Below are 25025 nucleotides of genomic sequence, written 5' to 3' on the forward strand. Positions count from 1 at the left end.
TAGAACAGTGTCTTTTATATTCCTCAAGCTATTATAGCTAAATAATAAAAGGGTATGCATAAATATCTAGAGATATTCATTCAGCAAATATCTAGAGAGATTACAGAATAGTATTTGAAAGAAAGTGTCAAATAGTACTTAAGATCCCAGATTCCAGAGCCAAATCCTGCCTCCCCAGTTCATTCGCTGAATAACTGGGGACAAATCACTCCCCTCTGTCTTCAGTCTTCTCATCGGTAAAAACAGCACCTATCTCGTAGGGCTTTTATAAGGACTAAATGGTTCACATAAAGAATTTAGAATGGTGCAAGGCACCACAATGTGTTCAATTAAGCCGGGCATTATTATTATTTTCTCTACTAATATTCTATATTTCTCCTGCATGAGGAACAATAAGAGACACAGGTACTAAAAATTGACACTTATCTACAAGGAATTTACATGCAAAATTAAGAAGCCAAAACACACAGAAGAAAATCAGATGAACAGCCCATACAAACACACACACACACACACACACATATACAGAAAAGCCTCTAACTAAATATTATAGACAATTTATATATATATAATGATATAAAAAAGTAATGTACAGTACAGAGAACAAATAATAATTCTAATTAAAAATGACTGATCAGTAACTACTCTCAAGTATGTTTGGCATACATATGGTAGGAAATCCTAGTAAACTATCTAAAAGACTTTTCTCAAAAAACTCCCCCGTAATGCGGTAAGTGGTAACCATTAAATCATAAATTCAGATAGTATGTTTGAGCTCCTTACTATATGTTCTTTTAAATAACTAGGTCCCAAGACTGAAAATAGTTTTTTTCCCCTCAGATACAGAAATCCTCTTCAAATTTACATCTATATTATTGTATAAATATCTTCACAGTCACAGGATACCAAGAACTTTCCCTGATCATCAGTACTTCTAGAAGGCAATGTCACATCCAGCCTTGTGGTCCCACAGCCCGGTGCAGGCGTACAGAAAACACACACACATATACACAGACACAGACAATTTCCAGCTTTAACACGACAACAGAGAAGAAGCAGGTTAAGTGCATTTCTTCAGGTCACAACTGTGGAGAGAAAGCACTCACCATCTGTGCCACCGACAGCTGACTGCTGGGTGACACACCAACCTCAGAAAGGGACCAGGACACGGGGGTGGGGCGGGGCTGGGGGTGTACGCGCTCAGCCGTTGCCTGCACAGCCTGCCAAGGTCTCTCCGGGCATTCGTCACATGCCCAGTCCTGCGCTGCTGCCCACTGGGCTAAAGGTAACTAGCAGACAAAATCCATACGTGACTTCTCAGGAGAACAGACGGTGGAGGGTGGGCCAATGAGCAGCTGGGAGCAGTCACCCCACTGCTCCACCCATGGGCAGGGACAGGCATCGGTTAGTGTCACTGCTGGTGCCAGTTCCAAAGGCAGACACTGGTTTCTTTCTGCTCGCCTCCCCAGTCAAGAGAGACAATGGGCATATTTAAAAAACAAAACAAAACACTGAAATGAATGATCAGATGCTGGGTGGTCATGTCAAACAGACATGAGACAGATCAAGAAAGGAACTGATTGTCAGCCAAACACTGACAGCAGATTTCTTCTAGATGAATTCATAGCTCGAACTGACCTACCCCAGCCATTCACCAAATGTAAGCATCTAGTGCAGGCTAAGGGCTGGAAGACGGTGCCCATGACCTGGTCACGGCTCTCAATGAGAGAGCTATTGGGGGAGATTGCTGTTGTTCAGTCACCAAGTCATGTCCGACTCTTTGTGACCCCATGGACTGCACCACGCCAGGCTTCCCTGTCCCTCACCATCTTCCGGAGTTTGCCCAAGTTCAAATGAGGGAGATACAAACTTAAAAAAAGCAGTTATCTGTTTGCAGGTGGGGTAAGTGTTAGCACTGTTAAGATCCAGTGATCAGGGAAGACCCCTCTGAGGAGAGGGTGTTGACACCGAGACTTTAAGGATAGGCAGAGAGAGTCCAGGTCCTAGTAGCCCTGAGCAGTTAGATTTCATAAACAGTACTGCAATTCCACGGATGCACAGAAACATTATACATAAAACGTGCATACCTCCTTTTCCCTCCAATCATTCTGGCTGTCTTTATCACCCATGGCACTTCAAGTTTATTACACACATCCCTGCCCTTCCCTCCTATCTCCCCAAAGTCCCTGAAATCATTTTCATAAAACCTAGATCATGTGAATTTATAGGAGTTGTTCAACAGACTCACAGCCCTGTGTGAGAATATTAAATCATCCCCCCATAAACAAACACTGTCATAAACAAGTGATTAACTTTTTTATCTTAAGCATTGGTAATAGCCAAGCTACAAGCAGCCAGCATTGTACTAAAAAAGAAATGTCTATTTCTAGAAATAAGTCTAGGAAAGAAAAAAAAAAACAGAAAATTGCTGATTCAGTAGCATCCCTGCAAAAACATTTTATTAGGTACTAATCTGTAAGGCTAAGGAGTTAAATCCAGCTAAACTCTTATCCTTACTGGGTGACAACAAGTTTATCGTTGCTGTTCAGTCACTTAACCGTGTCCTCCTCTTTGCAACCCCATGAACTGCATCACACCAGGCTTCACTGTCCTTCACCATCTCCCAGAGCTTGCTCAAACTCATGTCTATTGACTTGGTGATGTCATCCACCATCTCATCCTCTGTCACCCCCTTCTCCTCTTGCCCTCAGTCTTTCCCACCATCCAGGTCTTTTTCCAATGAGCTGGCTCTTCACACCAGGTGGCCAAAGTATTGGAGCTTCAGTATCAGTTTAATTCACACTTCTTAGACAGCAGCCAGGTAAAAAGGTGCAAATCAACTCTGCTGAACAAACTGGCTAACGCTGTACATGGGAAAACTATAGTCCACGCAGTGAAGAACAAAGGCAGTATCTCATACAGGCCCACATAAGGAACAACTCTTAAATGTGAAAGGGGGGCATTATAAATCATTTCCCTTCTGGTTAACTACTTTTAAGGAAAAGGCTCTTAGGCTATTTAGAAATGCAGGCAGACCTACATGCAAAGAAAATTGCCCACAATAAATAGCCTTTAAATGCTCAAGGTGAACACAAACACCAGGCTTTAAAACAGTTGTATCAGGTCTTCTATAAGTATCAAAAGACACACATACTAGTCAACAAGTGGTAGTAAAATAAATAAAAGCCAGATTTTATTACTATTCTAATGGTGTTTTAGTTGGAAGAGTTTCCCTCATTTTTTTCAAAAGCAAATTTCTACATCATCATCTCAGGAAGTTTTTATAGCCAAGCCATATAATCATGGTACTGCTTGCTAAGAACATGATTCAATCGGCTTAAAGGCTTAAGCAGCCAGTATTTCTTGAAAACACAGGACTAGTGACAGCCTGCCTCTCCTTCTCTAAAGCTACTCCCACAGCTACAGAACGTGAGCTCGCTCAGTTGAGTATTTTGACTCTCCTATAGAGCTGGAGTCTAAAACTATGGATGACAGGGAGCATCCCCAGGGTGGCAAAAACCTGGCAGGAGCTCAACACAAAGAACCAGAGTGAAGGAAGCCTTTAAATACATGGAAACAGATGTGGAGGCAGGGGAATCAAAACCAACTGCACGACTGCCGAAAAACACAAGTCCTAGTATCCAGCTGCTTGAACTATGGGAAAAAGAGATAAATGACACAGGATCAACTCTGTGTTTTGGAAAGGTTTTCACGTCGTGTGTCTTATCTAAACATCACAATATAAAATCTGATGAGGAAACTGAGGCTGGACGTTTCCAAGGATTCCCAAAGGTATCTCCCAAGATGTGGACACCAATCCAACTACATTAATACTTTTTCCTCGACAGGATTCATTCTTACTCTCTGCTGGGCAGCCGACTCTCTCCACTCGGGACATGCACACTCTTCTGTGCACCTGGGGCTCACAAGGTCCCTGCAGTCCACCCCCCAGGTTAGGAATCATGACAGTAGGCAGCCCCTACAGATCCCTCCAGCACACACAGAAGTGAAGTGAAGTGAAGTGAAGTCGCTCAGTCGTGTCCGACTCTTTGCGACCCCATGGACTGTAGCCTACCAGGCTCCTCCATCCATGGGATTTTCCAGGCAAGAGTACTGGAGTGGGTTGCCATTTCCTTCTCCAGGAGATCTTTCCAACCCAGGGATCGAACCTGGGTCTCCTGCATTGTAGGCAGACGCTTTACCATCTGAGCCACCAGGGACAGGCCATGGTATTATTAATAGGAGAGCTCAGCGTCTGAAATCCATCTTACCCTCCGTGTCCTACAGAGCTGCCAGCATCTCCCTCCTTCACCTCAGCCTCAGAGCATGCGGGTTCAAGACCCACTGTACACAAAGGTTCACCTCTTACCATTCTATTTGCACCAGGAAAAGAGTGGCTCAGGGTCACTTTCTGTGTGACTCGCAAGAGCATCATTTTCTAAGGACACACACACACACACACACACACACACAGCTCTGGTGATTCTGCAAATAGATACTTACATTAGCATTTTATTTTCTTTGTGTCATTTATAAACCCCCAAAATGGGTGAGTTGGATGTTTCTCTCCTTCTAAAGGTCCTCAAGCTTTCATCCAGTTGAGTAACAGCAGTTTGATGGACTACTTCACCAGGAATGAAGCGCTCCAACAAGATCACCTAAATAGCACCCTTGCCCTGGCAGTAGCAAATGAGAAAGTCCTGACATCTCGCCTTAAAGCAGCAGGCTGAGCTGGCAAGACACTGCCTTTCCTTGCTCCACCTCCTCCCCTGCACAATAGGCTATTTACAGAGCCTTGAAAGCACCCTCTTTGTCCGGCACTAGTTGGGCAGAGCTGGGCCTCGGGAGCAACAAGAGAGCAGCGGCCAGGCCGTGTGCTGTTCTTTCAACGGGCCTCTCCAAACCCACTGGATTCTTGCTCCTTAACCCTGGCTGGCAAAGTACCTAAAGCTAGATTTGCTTAAACCATCCCCTCTGGAGCTAAATGAGCAGTCGGGCTCTCCATAGAGAGAGGAGCTACAGAAGCTCCACATGGGTGCCAAAGTCCACGGGCCCAACCTCATCCCACACGGGAATTCCTAACCATGGTCACTGCCTTTGGACCATCTCCTCATCCTGAGTATGAGCAACAGAAGGACCACCTGGGTCACTGCAGGACCCCGGGCACACAGAACAAGTAGTTCCACGGGAATTTATCCCCATCCTCTGCTTTGGGGCTTTCCCTCCCGAGGAAGCAAAGAACACCTTAAACCCACTGAATTTTCACTAAAGTGATTCCAATGGCTCCCCAGGTCAATTTCCAAAAAGATTTTAAAAGGAGAAAGGGAACAGAGATGCTCTGTGTTTTGAAAGCTGATTTAATGAAATAGCTGAGGCAAGTTGAATAATTCTATACTCAACCATTCTCTACTCACCTTCTTAAAGTTGTCCAAGAGTGGGACACATAGCTTTCCCAGGCAAGTATAGGGCTAGACTGATTTTTTTTTAACCCATAAGATTAGGGCCAGGCCTCACTCATTCAGATTGGCCACAGGCCACCACTACCACATATGCCCCCAAATAAAGAAATTCCAAATATAACGTGCCCAACTGGAACGGATATATTTTGGGGGATTAGATGAAATGGTCAAATGTCTGCTTATAACAGTCTCTCTATTACACATATTTTTAAGTCGTCCAACAATATACATTACTTTATAAATATCTGTTGTTTTCCTATTCACATTTCATGAATTCAAAGTCTTTGAACGTGCTTCTTCCAATAGGGTCTCTGGAAACACCAAAGCTACTTTTTGAGGATTAAAGTTTTCTATAGCATATCTTCACAGTTTTCTCTTCCATTTAAGCTGGTTAAATGGAAGCATTTCTTGAAGTTCTATCTGCAGCTACCACTGCAAAAATTCTCCTAAGTTACAGGAATACAATTCGTATAATGTTAGGACAGTTAAAAAAAAATTTGTCCTACAGGTCCATATTCATATAACTAGACCACACACATCACTGCTTTTTACAAAAATATTCAACACTTGCCTTTGTAAAGCCCAGCTCCCAGAAGTAATTACCTAGCCAGTGTTCAATTTCTTTGCCTTAGCCTTTCATAAGAACCCAAAACTTGGATTGCTGCTGTCCATGGGGTCATACCACTGAGCAACTGAACTGACTGACTGAAGACTTGGATTGGCAGGGCTGGCTTCAAGATTGGGTGTCCCCCTCCACAACTGACATTGTTCAAAATAGCATCCAAGAGAGCACTGCGAAATGGGAAAGCCTTAGTAAGACTCTAAAAGAGGACTGAAAGAGAGTTTGGGGAAACCTCACCTTCTTTGGGGCAGGGATCTGATTTAATATCCACATGGGGGTGTAGACTGCAAAATCTTGCAATCCCATTCATGAAGCTTGAAGTAAACTGCATAACAATGGTATAGATACCAAATAGAGAATAATGAGGTGGCTTAAGTAAGAGAAAGAAAAAAAAAAAAACGTAGACTTGATCACAGGCTCTGGGGGAACTGCGTGCAGAGGCAAGGAGTGAGTGTGGTCCAACTTCAGACAGAAACAGGACGATGAGAAGTGACTCCTCACCTCTAGGATTTGGGGAAGTTAATCTGGAACGAATGACAGAGGTGAGTCACACAGCAGAAGGGAAGGTACACCTTCAGGGAAATCAGCATGAGATTACGACTATCTGTGAGGCCACTGTTAGCTAAGCACGCGCCTTGTGTCAGGCCGGTGCTGAGCAGTTACCCGTGAAAGCATGCTTAAGGCTCCTAACAGTCCTCATTGCACGGAGTCATTACCATCAATGTAAAGATCAGAAGACAGAGCAGGGAAATTCAAGTCCCCGCCCAGCTCCACACAAGAACAGAACCAGAGCCCGGGCCAAGGGCAAGGCTGCTGCACCTAGAGAGACAAGTGTACGCGGTGAGATTCAAAGCCAGAAGAAAGTGGGACACGACACAGAGGACAGTAAACAGCCAGGACACACGGGGCTTTAAAAAGTTGGGGTGTGACTCCCAGTATGAAGGGACAAACGGGGCTTGAGCACAGTTGAATACTCTTCAGCCTTAACAGAAGGAGGAAATTCTGATACACGCCAAGACATGAGCGAGCCCTGAAAATGCTATGCCAAGTAAAAGAAGTCAGGCACAGAAGGACAAATGGTGTATGATCCTGCTTATACAAGGGACTGAAAATAGGGAAATTCACAGAGACAGAAATAGAGGCTACCCCGGGGTGGGGTGGGTGGGAGTTAAATGCTCCACAGGTACAGTGTCTGTTTCAGATGATGAGAAATTCTGGAACTAAAACGTGGTAATGGTTACACAACACTGGGAATATACTTAATGCCTCTGAATCGTATACTTGATGGTGGTTTAAAAAGGTATATATTATATTTTATCAGAAATTTTTCAAAATCTTAATCACTTACAAAAGTACTGACCAGGATTTAGTAACTAAGTGGATATAAATGAAAAGAAAGGGGGGGAAGGAATTGGAAGGCTGAGTTTTTGAGCCCGGAGGATGATGGTAGAACCCTGAAGTGGAGAGAAGGCTGCAGGGGTCTGCAGGCCCCTCACAGACAGTGTCTTTTCCGCGTGCTCCTCTGGGCGCCCCTGCTGATTGCCGGCCTCGGGGCCAACACAGAGGCACAGGTCCTGCCGCTCATCACTTCCATTCCTCCTCTGAGTTCCTCCCCTTCTGGCACCTCAAAACCCAAGGTTCAAAACCCCTCCACACCGGCTCCATGGTCCCCCTCCCCTACACCTCTGTTCCCTGGCCCTGCTGTAAGATGCCCAGTTCCTACCCAAATAGGCCAGAGGCTGCTTCCCTGAGAAAATTCTCACAGAACCCGCTCAGTCAGCAGCAGTGAGTCCTTCCTCTGAAATCTAGGCATGCTTTAGTTCCAGCCCTTGCGTGGTCCTCGGCACCTGGTGTAGGCTCCCCTTGGGGAGATGCTCCCCATCCTGGTGGGTCTCAAGAGGCCCTCGCACGATGCCCTGTCTAGGACAGGTGCTTCCTACACACTTCCTGAGTCACGAACAACTCTGTGACTCTGCCTGGTTCTCTGCTGCAAGCCCCAGAAGATGTATCATACACACAGAGCTGCGATTCTCCAAAGAGAAAGGGGGTATTCAAGGTACTTTCAAACTTCAGCCTCCTCCCTTAGCACCCACGCTGCTTGTGTGAGTGAGGGCCCTGGGAGGAAGCAGCACCTTCCAGAGGACATGGAGGCAAAGAGATACACAAGAGGGCAACCCACCTCTGACACACGGCCTTAATACATTCTCCTTCCCAACTCAAACTTATGCATGATGTCACCCCATGGTTATCTAAGGCAACCATCTTCACTTCTCCTTCACAGAAATTTAGATATCCATTCACACAATAGTGTGATTGTGCTGTCATTGTTCAGTCGCTCAGTCGTGTCCGACTTTTTGCAACCCCATAGACTACAGCACGTCAGGCCTCCCTGTCCTCCACCACCTCCTAGAGCTTGCTCAAACTCATGTCCATTGAGTTAGTGATCCCATCCAACCATCCTGTTCTCGGTTGTCCCTTTCTCCTCCGGTCTTCAACCTTTCCCAGCATCAGGGTCTTTTCCAGTGAGTTGGCTCTTCAAATCAGGTGGCCAAAGTATTGGAGGTTCAGCTTCAGCACCGGTCCTTCCAATGAATATTCAGGGTTGATTTCCTTTAGGATTAACTGGTTTGATCTCCTTGCAGTCCAAGGGACTCTCAAGAGTCTTCTCCAACAACACAGTTCAAAATCATCAATTCTTTGGCACTCAGCTTTCTTTACGGTCCAACTCTCACATCCATACACGGCTACTGGAAAAACCATAGTTCTGACTAGATGGACCTTTGTCAGCAAAGTAATGTCTCTGCTTTTTAATATGCTGACTAGGTTTGTCATAGCTTTTCTTCCAAGGACCAAGCGTCTTTTAATTTCATGGTTGCAGTCACCATCTGCAGTGATTCTGGAGTCCAAGAAAATAAAATCTGTCAGTGTTTCCCCATCTATTTGCTATGAAGTGATGGGACCAGATGCCAGGATCTTCATTTTTTGAATGCTGAGCTTTAAGCCAGATTTTTCACCCTCCTCTTTCACCTTCATCAAGAGGCCCTTTAGTTCCTCTTCGCTTTCTGTCATAAGGGTGGCGTCACCTGTGTTATCTGAGGTTATTGACATTTCTCCCAGCAATCTTGATTCCAGCTTGTGCTTCATCTAGCCCAGCATTTCTCATGATGTACTCTGCATAGCAGTTAAATAAACAGAGTGACAACATACAGTCTTGAGGTACTCCTTTCCCTATTAGGAACCAGTCTGTTGTTCCATGTGGTTCTAACTGTTGCTTCTTGACCTGCATACAGGTTTCTCGGGAGGTAGGTCAGGTGGTTTGGTATTTCCATCTCTTTTAAGAATTTTCCACAGTTTGTTGTGATCCACATTGTCAAAGACTTTGGGATAGTCAATGAAGCAGAAGTAGATGTTTTTGTGGAATTCTTTCGCTTTGCATGTTAGTGTAAAACAAATCAAGGCTGCCCACGAGGAAGGCGAGAGCAGAAAGGCCTCTCTTAAGTAGAACAGCCAATGCCAGAGGAAAGTCTGAGTCCAGAGCCTGACCCCAGGGCTGGCCACCAATTTCTGAAAGTGTGTTTTCCCTGACAGAAAAGCAAATCTTCCAAACCAAAGAAGCCACCCAGCGACTGGCATGAGGAGCCCTCAGAAATGCCCAGAGTGGCCATCTGGGACACAAGGAATGTTCACAGCAGGACCTACCTGCTCAGCATTCCCCAGAGAGAAAACACCACCAGGCACACAGCTCTCCTCCGTCCTCTCTTCAACACCCAGACAGAGACCTGTCAGGTACACACTTGGGAAAGTGGTAATTACAGTCAGGCCCTGTCCAGTGAAGATATCCAGGTCACCTCAGAGCCTCTGGGTAGGAGCCAGGGCAGCATGGATCTAAGAGGAAATGTTTCCATTCAAAACAAAATGCCTATGAGAAGCAAGATGTTTCCCCCGGTCTTTAAACAGCGATTCACGACTGTGAAGCAGTATCTGGATGCGTGTCAGGTAGGGGCACGGGCCATTTCCTGATACGAGTCAGACAAGGGACAGCCCTGGACAGCGCGGCCCTGCGGCCAGTCAGCTCTGCTTCAGCGGCTGGAGCCCGGCAGGCTGTTAGGCTGACCCAAGGCCTCTGCAAGAACCACAGCAGAAGAGGCTCCTGCGAGCCAATCCCTGCTCACGAGCGGGTCTGACAGACGTGTGGTTTCAGCTGATCTGCGCACAGGGAGGGCTCTCATTACGTCTGTGGGTCCGCACGTCACAGACCATGACACTGTGGTCTGGGGCAGTCAGGCAATACAAGGAGAGCCTGTTATGATCACAGCTGCAGAAGAAGGAAAATTCCTCCGGGAAGAAAAGCCTCCCCACTTCCCTGGCCAGCAAGAAACCACAAAGTAAACCCCGAGGCAGGAGGCTCCCAAGAGAAGGGGAGAACAATTGAACAGGAAACGGGACCAAAGTCCTTTCACAACGTCCAGGGCTGGACCCAGCTGGCAGGGGCCCTCCTCCGAAGGCCTCAGGACTGCGAGGAGGAGGTCCATTTGTTCGAGGAACTGCGCACAGAGAAGGGACCAAAGTCCTGGGGTCCCCTCAGATGCTCTGTCCAAAGCTAGTATGTAACTTCCAGTAGCAGCTATGGGAGGAGGCAGAAGAGAATCAGGAAAGAACGTGAGACCCACGTGCACAGAGCTCTCAGTCCAGGGACTGGCCGTGCCCATGAGCTGCAAAACCCTGAGCCGATGCCCCCTGCTGCCAGGGTGGGCTGGGGTGGCGGGGGGTGGGGCGGCAGGGAGACAGGGGGAACAAGGGCAGATTCATCCCTTCTGTCACCAACATACCACACCGCATCTCCGAGACGATGCTAGAAGAGGCCCAAGCTGGCCACACAGTCCTGGCATTCAGTACCAAATAACAGGATCCCACCCACCCAGAAACTCTGGGTGACAGCGGGATGTATATAAAGAAAACTTCTAAAGGAAACAGCCCATTGTTAAAAACCATCAGTTCTACGGGGGGTCTGCTTTATGGTTTTATTATTCTTTGTACTTTTCTGTGTGTGTGTGTGTGTGTGTGTGTGTTTTAATTTTTCAAGATAAAGAAGCTATAACTAGCTCAGGTCAGTTCCTTTCCTCCTGTATTTATGCTTTTCTCACCTGCTCCAGAAAGGGTCCCAGGTGGTAAACTGCCCTTCCCACAGAATGACAGATGGGGTGAAAGCCCCTCCCAGAAAAGACATGTCTAAGCTCTCACCATCTGTCCTAACCTTTAAGAGTTAATGCATCTGCGGGAGTGAACCACACTATCCAGGGCCCTGGCTCCAGGAGCCAGACAGGCAAGAAAGCACTGTGTATGGGCTGGAACGCAAAGGGAGGTCAGTCCAGTGAGCCAGGAGCCAGATAGGAACAGGCCAAGGCAGGCAGGGGTGAGCAAACACCGAGGCCCTACCTGTGCTGGGATTCACCAGGGTGGCGGGTGGGTTAAAGACGTTGGTAACATATACCAGAGGCCCGGACACTCCTCTCTCCCAGGAGAGCACCCCAGGCAGGCCGCAGGCTGGGCATCAGCTAGCTGCAAGAGCCACATAGGAAGCAGCCCAGTCCTTGCTGCCCCCCAGAGGTCGTGGGGATCAAATAGCAGTGACCTGGAGAAGAAGGCTAAGGGGACACATGGTTGGGTAGAGTTTCTCACACCTCTCAAAATAGAGCAGGGTTTCACAGGGATGGATAAACCCAAAAAACGGCTAAGAGAGCAGGAGTGAGTGGAAAACTGAATAAAAGTCAGACTTTGACCCAGAGACAGAGCGAGGCCAGCTACTCTCAGGCTTGGAAGAAATCCACTTTTGAGTGTTGCGAGATTTCAGTCCCGGGGATGCCCTCCGTGGTGCTGGAGTGGGAGAGACATGAGAAAAGGTTAAGGAGGATTTGGCTCATTGTGGGTGGAGAGATGAGGGAGCCCTTGGCAGCTAGGGTTACACCCAGAGTTCAGGTAACTATAAGAAAAAGTGATTAGCCCTGGGGAAGCTAAAGACAAAACAAATCCAACCAGTTGCAGAGAGTTATAGAATAATGCCCCAGTGTTTAAAAGAAGGAAGGGGAAAAAAAAAAAAGAGATTGTCCAATCTGGCCTCCTTGGAACAAGCAAGTGCTAGTTTTGGGTCTCTATTTCCCGCTTATGCTTTCTTTACATTCTTATTATGAAAACTTCCAAATCTATTCAAAAGTATATAGGGTAGTACAAGAAACCACCATGTACCCATAATAATCCCAGCTTCGGTTTCAATAACGATCGACACCTTGTCAGTGTTGTTTCATTCTATATCTGTCTCTTAAAAAACAAAAGCAAATCCCAAACATCCTATCATTCAGGTGACACTTCTGAGGCCCATTTTAGCTCTATGATTCTACAGCTTCGGGGACTTGGTTCTAAGAAGATTAAGACTGGCACATACACGGCCACCTGCCACTAACCAAAGGGTTAAATAAAGAAAGCCAACACAAACATTGATTTGAAGTGGCCAATCCAGCATATTTAATTGACATGCAAAAAAAAAAAGTACATATATAGACACCGAGAATATTTAGGGAGCTAGAGGAGAAGGAAATGGCAACTCACTCCAGTGTTCTTGCCTAGAGAATCCTGTGGCCAGAGGAGCCTGGAGGGCTGCTGTCCATAGGGTCGCACAGAGTTGGACACGACTGAAGCCACTTAGAATGCATGCATGCATTGGAGAAGGAAATGGCAACCCACTCCAGTGTTCTTGCCTGGAGAATCCCAGGGACGGAGGGCTGCCGTCTATGGGGTCACACAGAGTTGGACAGGACTGAAGTGACTTAGCAGCAGCAGCAGCAGTGGGAAAGAACCTGCCTGCCAATGCAGGAGACGGAAGAGATGTCTCCATCCCTGGGTCAGGAAGATCCCCTGGAGGAAGGCCTGGAAACCCACTCCAGTATTCTGGCCTGGAGAATCCCCATGAACAGGGGAGCCCAGCGGGCTAAAGTCCATGGGCTCACACAGAGTCGGACACGACTGAAGCAACTTAGCACAGATGCAGGGGGCACGGGAGTGAATAAAATGAAATCCTTGTCCTAAGGACACTTCTTTCTACCCTGCCCCGTCTTGGGTCCAAAGGCAAAACATCTTCCAGACTTAACCCGGCTCTCCTAAAGTCAGAGACCAATTTGACATGAATCACAACCCAGTGTCACAAAGCACTGTCTAGTCTCCCTTCACTAACAAATTCTCTCATTTTAAAAATGGCACTTGGAAGGATCTTGCCACACTGCTGGCAGAGAAGGAGTTACTTTTCTGGCTCTTGAAACTTTTGATAATGCATCAAAAAGCATACATAAATATACCCCTAATGTGTAGATGCACTTATTTATAAACTATATACAAACATTTGCTGGATGTTATGAACAAAATTATGAATTTGAAAAGAAAGCTAAAAAATAAACATATACGTAAGCTGTAACACATCCACCTGCACCCTAATAGACGGTCTACCCCTCAACGGAGGGTGGGCAGTGCCCCTGATCTTGGAGACCAGTGTTCCTCCTCTGTGTCACCTGCCTGCCAAGAGTCTCGGTCAGTTCCCAATTACGGGCGGCAATAAATGCAACTGCTCACTGGAGCACCTGCAGAAAGAAGCCCGCCACACCCAGGACGTGGGCTAACGGTGCCCGCCCAGGCTGCCCATGGACTTGCCATCCAGGAAGGAGACAAAAATACCCTGCAAGGCCCCGTGATGGAAAGAAGAATGTTGGGGAGGGCAGGACAGTGAGGGTCATGGGCACCCAGGGCAGTGCAGAGGCCAAGTGTCCCAGGCAAGGCCCCCGGCAGGCCAAGGGGCTGGCTCATCAGAGGCGGTCAGTCTCAGACCCCATAGCTGGAGTCCCTACGTGCCCTCCCAAGAGGCCCTGAAGTCTGAGGCATTGGTCGCTGACTCATGTCAGGAGGGAAAACTCAGCCTAGCACCATCTCTGGCATCTAGGCTGCTCAAGCTGCCTGGTGTACCCTCTGACTGCAGGTCCCTCCCCCGTGAGGCAGTTGGCTGGACTGCCTGACAGCAAGGTCCCTGCTCCATCTGGGGCACCTCCAAGGCTTGCTTGAGGCACAGCGTGGATAACTGTCTTAGAGGAGGAACAAACAGCTATCTGACAATTTCACCATCCACACAGAAACAAGGTAGGATTTTTGGTAGGAATACCAGGTAAACGAAGGCTACAGTAGTTACGTAACATTGTCTAGAACTTGACATTGATCTTCTTCCTGTGAAGCCCATAGCCACCTGTTGCTCAAATATAACAAACTACCCCCGGAGAGACCTCAGACGCCCTCTGGCTTGCCAAGTTCAACCCCGGGAAAGCACAGGCTTTGGTCTGGGGATTTTCAATGGCTTGATGTCAGCTATAAGATCTGAGCCTTGCAGGGATTATAATATACAAACCTGGAACGATGGAATGTACATTCTTATCAGTGACAGCATTTATGGGATAATTGTCCATCTGAATGGATGACTGGCCTCCGTCAGTCATCAGATGATTATTAAGTACTTACAAGCAGTCAGGTCCTGTGTTAAATGCTGCTGAAGACACAGAAATGACAGTGACCAGGTCTGCTAAATGCAGAGCTGAGTATGTGGCTGGGGGCCTATCTGGGGGGACTGAGCTAAGCACATATGAAGAGGCAAAGGAAGGGTGGGAGGGGTGGGGTGGCAGCTTGCCACTCAGAAACTGAAGAACCAGTGCACCTAGGCATCAAACAACTGGAACAGAAGTAGGCCAACCACCAGAACAGGGTTCAGGAGAGCCTCTGCCGGCCCGGCATTAACCCTTTGGTTTCTGAATGAGGGGTGGGTGCTCAGGGTAGCAGCTCTTTTCTAACCAGAATGTGAGTGTCTCAACATTTTAACCACCAGCTCTTGTCGGCTGAGGGTTCCAGTGAGTGATATGGAGTCTGAGGATGGTGAGGGTCACTCCAGGAAAAGGGCCTCTGAAAAGCAAGGGCATGAGCAAGGAGGCAGGGACCAGGATATCACTGCAGCTGGGGGGTGGGGGGTCATGCCAGGGAGGCTCACCCGGGACACAGGAAGGTGGGTCAGGTGGCAGACAGTGCTCACGTACAGAGTAGTCATGGGTGCAGAGGCCTTGGTTCAACCCTGTGCCACCAGAGTCTCCAAAAGTCCCAGCATGTGGCTGTTTGGCAGACTCATGGGAGACAGCAGGTTCGAACTGGATTCCAGAAGCCCCCAAGAGCCAAGCTACCCAAAGACTTGGGGCCTTCCAGAGGGACCCTGGGAGGCTTCTGGGCAGAGGAGGGATTTGATCAGAACTCTGTGTTAGGAAGTGTCACCATCATTTTTTTTTTTTTAACTAACCCTTGTTTTCTAAACTAGAGGTGACAGACTATGGATGAGGGTGGCAACCTGGACATGAAAAGGAGGAAATGCACGTGTGCTGGGCAGCATGGTACAGAATAACAGAAAATGCCTACTGGCTGGGTCTCAGGGCACAGGTCAAGGATGACACCAAGGTCCAGCCATTCCTCCAACAGGCACAGGGCCCGGGAACAAACTCTACCATACGTCACGGCCTGAGGGGAACACAGTTTATGCAACCTTGGGAAGTCACTCTGCCCCTGGGCACCAGGTACTATGTCAGGTGATGAGTCAGTTAGGGTCCCTGAGCCAGGGGGGTGCTGGAGTGTCTCCAAGGCCAGGAAGCAACTGTATCTCCAGTTTATGTGACCTGGGACTCCCACCCTGCCCTCCTTCAACCATGGCAGCCCTGCTTTTATTTATTTCATATACTGGGGTTCTGCCTAAAATTATCTTGGGGGAAAGGAGGCCACAACTGATAGACAATATCTCTGTGCCTTCAAACCCTGCAAGACATTTAAAGGTTTCCAGCACAATCTAGAACAGGAGCAACTTCTAGGGCAGGCAAAGCCTTTCGCTCTCTAATTCTCTAAAAAAGTCACAGCTGTGTAGCAGGTGATCTTATCACTGGCCAAAAGGAACGGAATCAAAATCTGTCTCCGTTTCAGCCTGCTGATGGTGAAGACAATGTGTGAACAGGACAGGGGACAGCAAAGGAGCAAGGCCAGGGAAGAACCAGCTCTGTCCTCAGTCCTGCCACCAGCTGGATAACCTGGAACTTTCCAGGGCGCCCCCTTAGACTAAGATCCCTTCAAGTTCGAGAAGAAGAGCCGAACCAGTAGGCACTCTGGCTCTGAAACCGGACTGCTGAGGTTCTAACCCTGGTCTGAGAGACTTTATCTGTGTCTGTTCCTTTTTACCTTTCATCAGATGTGGATATATGTAGGGCTGCTTTACAGGGTAGCTGGGACGATGAACTGGGTTAACAGCTCTGAAGCACCCAGAGCAGCGCCTGGTGCTGTTGGCTGGATGACCCTTCATCCTATTCGCTCAGCTAACACTGCTCTGCTTCCTAGTTGACAGCTGAGCCTGGTGGGAAAGGAGCTCCTGTAGCAACTTTCTATTTACTCTGGTTAACAAAAGAAAAAATAGTACCCAGGGCATTTTGGCCTTATGTATATGGACATTTTCCCCACAACAAACCTGTGGGGAAAGTGCCAATTTCTATAGTAGCCAAGTAAGTGTGCCAATGGACAGATAATACATTTATCAGAAGTCCCTCCCAAGTGAGGAAATGGTCTAAAAGGCAGCCCACACTTCCCCCTGTGGTGCCCTAACTTCTTTCCACTTATCTTTCCAAAGCATGAGTCCTTATTTCAACAGTTTTTGACTAAAACACATGAACCCATGGTTCATTAAAACCGTCCAGTAATAAAAAATAATTTCCAAATCATGGTCAGTTTCAACAGTTTTAAAGCAGTGAAAGTGAAAGTGTTAGTTGCTCGGCCATGACCAACTCTTTGCAACCCCATGGACTGTGGCTCCTCTGTCCTTGGGATTCTCCAGGCCAGAATACTGGAGTGGGTAGCCTTTCCCTTCTCCAGGGGATCTTCCCAACCCAGGGATCAAACCTGGGTCTCTTGCATTAGCAGGCAGATTCTTCACCATCTGAGCCACCAGGGAAGCCCCTTTAAAGCAGAATATTCCCTAACTTAAAGAAAAAAAAGACATACTGAAATATATAAGATATTTAGTAAACTTTTCTAAATGTCCAATAATAGGGGAAAGGTAAATAATTTATGACACATTGCATAAACTATGTAAGACAGTCATCTTCAAAACTCATTTTTTTCAAGAGTATGTAACAACGTGGAGAAAGTGTCCACAATATACCTTAGGTCATTAAAGTCAAATGAGCAAAAATATTATCTTCAATGCAAAAGCAAAAGCAGCCTGTAGGATCTAGTTCTTCAACCAGGGACTGAACCCAGGCCGCAGCAGTGAAAGCACAGAATCCTAAACCACTAAGCCACCAGGGAACTCCTAGATTTATTTTTTATGGTTCTCAATTTTCCATAAGAAGCATAGATTTCTATTATAATATTAAATGGATATGTTATATAAATTATACACCACATAATTATATACTGTATTTATATAAATACACAACTTTACTCATACAGCTTTTCTGAGGCAAATGGTTTTTGAGTTAGCTATCAGACAGCTTTCAAATTTTTATTTACAACTAGACAACTACATGGAGCCACCAGTCCTGAAACCTTAGACATGGGACAGAACTGGCCTCCAACTGAATGTATTCTTTGGCAGAAGAAGGCACAGGGGAGCAGAGTCCTCACCTCCAGCTAAGTTTTTGGCCAAAGAATGTGCCATCCCTCCAAGCTGGCCCAATTTCTGGGAAGGATCCTTCCTATTTCACCCTCCCCTCTTGATTCTATAAAAGTGACCACTAATAACTGTGTCCTCTCCAACACAGTGAAAGTGAAAAGTCAAATTCACTCAGTTGTATCCGACTCTTTGCGACCCAGGCCAGAATACTGGCGTGGGTAGCTTTTCCCTTCTCCAGGGGATCTTCCCGACCCAGGAATCAAACCGGGGTCTCTTGCATTAGCAGGCAGATCTTTACCAACTGAGCTATCAGGGGAGCTCACGGGGAAGAACTTCTAAATGTTAGTGTGTGAAAAAGCAGACAGATGAAGATGACACAGATTAAGTGACCAGTTTCTCCTGTCTCTGTGGTACAAATTATGTATCATCTCAAGCTTCACAAATTAGGAATTCTTAAAGAGTTCGCATTCAGCATTTTAGGTGACCAATGGGAGAGGAAATGACATGGAGCTGGGCACACAAGCACTGGTGAGCCTGCCTCCATGTTCTAGTTCATCAAGTCCAGCTATGTATTTGTTTAAAAGTTCCCCAAAGCTCCTGTTAGGACTAGAACATTGAAACTCAAACTCAACCGCTGGCAGCTTCCGATTAGCTCTGTTCACTGAGACTTGATCTCCAGGAATGAGTGTCAAAGCGAAGTGACTCTAATGTGTGTGTCTGAACACCAAGTTGAACAGCTAACCTTCAACAAAAACTGGCACCTCTGATCTCTCTCCTTACTGGCCGTGGCCTGTCAGAAAGCAGAGCTTGAAGGGGACTTCGAGTACCTACAGCTCTGAGCTGCCTTAAAGGATATTCCTTTGTATTTTCGAACACAGGAGCCTAAACCATTGCATCATCCAAATAAATCTGTTCACAAAGCATGATTAATTCTGTCACCATTGACAGCATTAGGTTATGTGAGTAAACGCAAAAGAACATAGGACATAGGTGGCAAATTTGCACAAAAAAATTCAGAAACAAAGTTATTCTGTCCCTCCAAGGTTACTGAACATCACGTCTAGAAATGACTACTTATTCCTACAGTCATGCTCTTTTTCAGAAAGTGAAACTTGAAGGGAGAGAGGAGAAATCCCCAGCTGTAAAGACAAAACAACATAATCTTTCCCCACCCCCTCCTCCAAACTTCCACAAGATAGCTACATCAAAACCAAAGATGCAGCCTGCCCTGGACATCAAGGAGGACACTGTGGCATGCCGGTACACAGTCAGCTATACCAAAGCTCAACCAAAAGCTGTGATAGTTATGAGAACTCAATCTGTATGATATAAGTAGAGACCTTTCTTCACCTGCATTCGTCACAAGTATCATTCTCTTAAATGCCCCAAATTTAAAAGCCCAGAGATTCTTTTTAGTCAGGTTGCCCACAATAATAAAAAATACTGCCAAACTATGCTTAACAGAGACAGGAAGGAAATAGGTCAACATGCTAATAACTGTGAGAGAAGGGTGATTTTAAAAGTCTGTTCCATTTACAGCAAATGCAGAAAACAGGTCTATAACACATGGTCTATGATGTGTCTATCTGAAGTGAGAGAGGGAGATATGAAATGGGTTACTCTTCAGGGTTTGCTTTTTTCAGTCACAGAATTTTAGTTTCTGAAAGACTTTAGTCTAATGCACCCGTTCCCACATGAGGAGTCAAGTTTCAGCCTGAGAAGGGATTCTCCCAGTTGAATCAGAACAAGAATGAACATTTCCCAGGACTTGGCTCCACACTGATGGGAAGGGAATGTCACTTTAAAGGTCCCACCTTCTCAAGCCCATCCAACCAGACAATCAACTCAAATCTTAAGTTTTAAGCCAATTCAACCTGTCACCTCAGTCTGAAAAAGCTGAATCAAGCCAGAGGTACCCACTAGCTTTTAGTTTGTGTTAAGCAATTAATTGTTTAGGAGATAATAATCACAGCTGAAATTTGTCAGAAACTATGAAATTAACCAGTTTCTCTCATGCTAAGCAAAGGTAAAAAATAAACGGATATTAAGTTGGGGCACTTTACATACACCTGCACCAACAAGAAGCTTAAATGTTAGAACTTTCAAAGGCAAGGGCACTATTATAACGGTATTAATTAAGCTCCATAACCTTGAAAGTGGGTAGGGTGGGGAAGGGGTTTGCAAATTCTAGCCTAACACACCGATTAAGAGGAGCATCTGTCTCTGTGTTCTCATCCACGTGTTCATTCAAGTCACCTACCACCACGCTGTCTAGGCGGCAAGGAGATAGATATCATGATTTTTACTTCCTAATTTCAAAACATGCCAGGCTCTTTAAAACGACTCTATCACGGCCATGTACAGCAGCTGTGGCACTCTGCAGGCACCGCGAGAATTTCCACATGTGGCCACCGGCTTCGGATGCTGCCTTTGACCCTCCCGCGGGCGCGCAGGGACCACTCTTCACGCGGAGGCTCTGATGCTTCCACGCACTATCCGAGCATGCCCCCAACCCGCCTCGGAGGGGCAAGAAGGAGGCCGCGACCCAGAGAGCATCGACACGGCCCCGCGGCGATCATCGCCCCGAATCTGCAGCTCCGGGTCGGGCTTCCCGCTGGGCGGTCCCCGCCGCCACACAAACAAGGACCCGGATCCGCGGCGCGCGTCACCCGCACCCCGCCGTGCACCAGCCCAGCGCCCGCGCCACCGGGGGGAGAGGCGGGCGGGCATCGCCGGCTCTCTTGCACAGGAAGCAGCGGCGGATCGGGCGGCTTGGAGGCCTCCGCGGCGGAGGGAACTCGGGGAGCCGCCGGGCGGAGGCCGGAAAAGAGGAACGTCGCTGCGATCCGAGGGCGGGTTCTCGCGTCTCCGCTGCGGCCGCCACCTCCCGGGCTCCGGCCGGCGGGGCAGCCTTAGACCCGAGCCCCCGCCGAGACCCGGGCGGCGCCGCAGCAGGTACGGATGCGGCTCCCCCCCGCTAGAAGGAGCACTCACCTCCTCCGCAGGCCCGGCCGTCCGCCGCCGGCTGTCACTGCAGCCCACTGCCGGCCCCGGCTGGGTCCGGATGCTATTTAAGGGCGCCGCCGCCGCTTCCGAGAGCTGGCTGCGCTCCAGCCGCTCGCTGCAGCCTAGGAGCCGGGCTGAGGCCAGAGCGCGGGCCCCGCCCCGCCCCGCCCCCGGCCCGCCCCTCCCCGCCTGAGCCCCACTCCCCCGCCGTGTGCCTGCCCTGCGGTCCGGTCGAGCGCGTGCCCGGCGGCTGGTGGAAGCTTGGGGCACCGCGGGGGACGAACGCATCTCCAGGCTGGATTTCACAAGGAGTCCAAGGAAGGGCAAAGAGTAAATTGTGGTGGCTCAGTCCAGAAGTCTGCAGTGCCGGAGGGCGGGCCGGGAGACGCCCTTTCACGTCTTCCACCTTCAACCACAGGCCCTCTGACTCCTCGGGGGCGGAGGCTTTTGCCGGGAGGCTCCCTGGAGGTCCTGAGGGCTTTCCTTTCCTATTGGCTTTGGCAGAGAACTTGCATGATCCTTTTAACCTGGTTTCACCTCCCCATCCACCACCCCCTCCCCCGCCCCCATGCGGTTTCGCCACAGTTCCTGGCCGGGAAAGGCCCTGTTCTGGACTTTGCAGAGCGCTGGACATAAGACCAACAGGACAGATGAGCCTCAGGATAGTTGGATCAGAGCACAGGCTCGACACCACTCAAGGACAGTGTCCCCCTGCCAAGTTCTGAGGGCCCGTTCGCGGCTCAGCCCTGGCCATGCGGTTTTGAGGGCTTCTGTCTCTGTGCATGCGATGTCCATTGGGGCCTTCCAGAGCCCAGCGCAGTTTTTTTTCAGGCTCCTGATCCAAATGGTATTTTTCCTCTTAGCTCCTGAGGCCTGCCAGTAGCCTTAACCTCTAATACCAGGGTTCTAGTTACAGTGGCACTTGTGCCGGATGGTGGATAGAGGACTCTTGTCTAGTACTGCTTTGAATTGGAGGCATGAGAATTAGAATAAACGCCTCTAATAATGACAGATAACCTCTACTGAAATATTTCACACCCATTATCTTATTGAATCTTCCTCACAACCTTCTGAAGTGGATGCAGTCTCCATTCCCTTTTCACAGATGAGGCCCAGAGAGGTTGAATGCTAGGGAAGGCGAAATTATGTGGGAATTTAGGCGGTCTGCTTCCAGAGTGCATTCATAACAGTCAGGGGAGGTGTACAGGTTCTTCTGCTCAGGTGAGCTTGTGCTGGCTGAGGCCTCAAGCACTCAGATCGAGGCCATGATGATGCTCTAAGGACTTCTCCTGGGCCCCTCTCACTGGCTCAGAGCATCTGCTGTGGCAGCAGCGCTCATCTGCATGTGGTACAGCAATGGTGAGGCAGCCCACACTCCAGGAGCCTCTGCAACAGCTCGCTTCTCCTAGGCTCTCTTCTCCAGTTACATCTGCTAGCTCTGGACTCTCCATTTAAAACTAACAATGGGCTCCACTTTCGTTTTTACTCATTTCCACTTGGCTAATCCTGGATTTAGACCTCTGTCCAGGTCTCCTTCTCAACTGTGGTTCCATCATTTCAGTCCCTCTTTCCCACCCACCCCCTCCGACTGCTCCAGCCAGTCCTCCAGGCCCGGTGCCTCTTCAGATGCTTCCCAAGGTCTGTGGTGTACTAGTTTGCCAGGGCAGCCACAACAGGGTGCCACAAACTGGGTGACTTAAACAACAGAAATGTATTATCTTACAGTTCTGGAGAACCATACAAAAAAGATCTTAATGACCTGGATAACCACGATGGTGAGATCACTTACCTAGAGCCAGTCATCCTGGAATGCGAAGTCAAGTGAGCCTTAGGAACTATCACTATGAACAAAGCTAGTGGAGGTGATGAAATTCCAGCTGAGCTATTTCAGATCCTAAAAGATGATGCTGTTAAAGTACCACACTCAATATGCCAGCAAATATGGAAAACTCTGCAGTGGCCACAGGACTGGAAAAGGTCAGTTTTCATTCCAATTCCAAAGAAAGGCAATGCCAAAGAATGCTCAAACTACCGCACAATTGTACTCATCTCACATCAAGCAAGGTAATGCTCAAAATCCTTCAAGCTAGGCTTCAACAATAAGTGAACTGAGAACTTACAGATGTACAAGCTGGATTTAGGAAAGGCAGAGGAACCAGAGATCAAATTGCCAACATCCACTGGATCATCAAAAAAGCAAGAGAGTTCCAGAAAAACATCTACTTCTGCATCATTGACCACTCTAAAGTCTTTGTGTAGATCACAACAAACTGTGGACAATTCTTAAAGAAATGGGAATACCAGACTATCTCACCTGCCTCCTGAGAAACCTGTATGCAGGTCAAGAAGCAACAGTTAGAACTGGACATGGAACAACAGATTGGTTCTAAATTGGGAAAGGAGTACGTCAAGGCTGTATATTGTCACCCTGCTTATTTAACGTCTATGCATAGTACATCATACAGAATCACAAGCTGGAATGAAGATTGCCGGGAGAAATATCAATAACCTCAGATATGCAGATGACACCACCCTTATGGCAGAAAGTGAAGAGAGCCTTTTGATGAAGATGAAAGAGGAGAGTAAAAAAGGTGGCTTAAAACTCAACATTCAAAAAGTGAAGATCCTGGCATCCAGTCTCATCATTTCATGGCAAATAGATGGGGAAACCATGGAAACAATGACAGACTTTATTTTCTTGGGCTCCAAAATCACCGCAGATGGTGACTGCAGCCATGAAATTAGAAGATGCTTGCTCCTCAGAAGAAAAGTTATGACCAACCTAGACAGCATATTGAAGAGCAGAGACATTACTTTGCCAACAAAGGTCCACTTAGTCAAAGCTATAGTTTTTCAGGTAGTCATGTATGGGTGTGAGAGTTGGACTATAAAGAAAGCTGAGTGCCGAAGATTTGATGCTTTTGAACTGTGGTGTTGGAGAAGACTCTTGAGAGTCCCTTGGACTGCAAGGAGATCCAAACCAGTCCATCCTACAGGAAAACAGTCCTGAATATTCATTGGAAGGACTGAGGCTGAAGTTGAAACTCCAATATTTTGGCCACCTGATGCGAAGAACTGACTAATTGGAAAAGACCCTGATGCTGGGAAAGATTGAAGGCAGGAGGAGAAGGGTACGACAGAGGATGAGATGGTTGGATAGCATTACCGACTTGATGGACATGAGTTTGAGTAAACTCCGGGAGTTGGTAATGGACAGGGAAGCCTGGTGTGCTACAGTCTGTGGGGTCACAAAGAGTCGGACACGACTGAGTAACTGAACAACAACAGTTCTGGAGGCTAGATGTTCAAGATCAAGGTGTTAGCTGAGTTGGTTCTCTCTGCAGGCTGTGTGGAGAGAATCTATTCCAGCCCTCTCATTTTGCCTTGGGAATAGCTGTCTTCTCCCTGTGTCTCCTTGTATGACTTTCCCTCCGTTAAATGCCTGTGTTCAGATTTCTCCTAATAAGGATATCAATCAAACTGGATTACAGGCTTTCCTGATTGCTCAGCCGTGAAGAATTCACCTGTAGAGCAGGAAACAGGGGTTTGATCCCTGGCTCAGGACGGTCCCTGGAGGAGGAAATGGCAATCCACTCCAGTATTCTTGCCTGGAGAATCCCATGGACAGAGGAGCCTGGCAGGCTACAGTCCTAAGGGTCGTAAAAAGCCGGACACAACTGAGCAACTAAGCATGCACTCACACAGTGTATTCTGTTCAACTTAAGTCACAATCAGTTGTAAGATGCGCCATTATTTTATATATCCCTGAAAAAAAAATGCTGCCCATTATACCTGCAAGACATTCTCAATTGGAAGATGCATCCTATATTGATTAGCTTTCATAGCACATCACCTTAAAGTGGCTTAAACAACAATCGTTCGTTAGCTTATGATTCTGTGGCTTGGCATTTGGGCTGGGTTTAGCTGGGCAGTTCCTCTGTTGGTTTCTCTTGGGCTCTCTCCTACAGCTGGTCAGCTGGTGGATAAACTGGGGCTGGCTGGTCTGAGGATGGCCTTGCTCACAGGTTTGATGATCATCGGGCTATTTGCTGGGGTGCCTTAGTTCTCTTCCACATGGCCACTTCAGTAAGCTAGTTCAAGCGTATTCAATCGGTGGTCTCAAGGCTCTAAGCTCTCTAAACTCAACAAAGGGGAAAATTGGTTTTCAAACCCCTGTTTACATCATGTTTGCTGCTGTTCCATTGGCCAAAGCATAACCATGTCA

The 25025-nt window shown here is 47.6% G+C and overlaps 1 protein-coding gene and 1 non-coding gene across 7 annotated transcripts in view; both read right to left on the bottom strand.

Annotated features, from left to right (window-relative positions):
* ACSL1 (acyl-CoA synthetase long chain family member 1) overlaps positions 1 to 21231 on the bottom strand; it is a 65858-nt gene extending 44627 nt beyond the window's left edge. For 2 of the 6 annotated variants that reach the window (XM_060406942.1, XM_042241364.2), the window contains exon 1: positions 21020 to 21231. The gene's annotated coding sequence lies outside the window, so the exon portion shown is untranslated. Of the gene's footprint in view, positions 1 to 1106; positions 20841 to 21019 lie in introns of those variants that run through there. The other 4 variants (XM_060406943.1, XM_042241363.2, XM_015104562.3 and 1 more) reach the window with 3 other exon arrangements.
* On the bottom strand, positions 4149 to 4220 carry TRNAC-ACA (transfer RNA cysteine (anticodon ACA)). The gene has a single exon. It is a non-coding gene; the product is annotated as a tRNA-Cys (tRNA).
* Positions 21232 to 25025: the final 3794 nt, after the last annotated feature.

The sequence above is a fragment of the Ovis aries genome, chromosome 26 (genome assembly GCF_016772045.2).
Source record: "Ovis aries strain OAR_USU_Benz2616 breed Rambouillet chromosome 26, ARS-UI_Ramb_v3.0, whole genome shotgun sequence".
Lineage (NCBI taxonomy): Eukaryota > Metazoa > Chordata > Mammalia > Artiodactyla > Bovidae > Ovis > Ovis aries.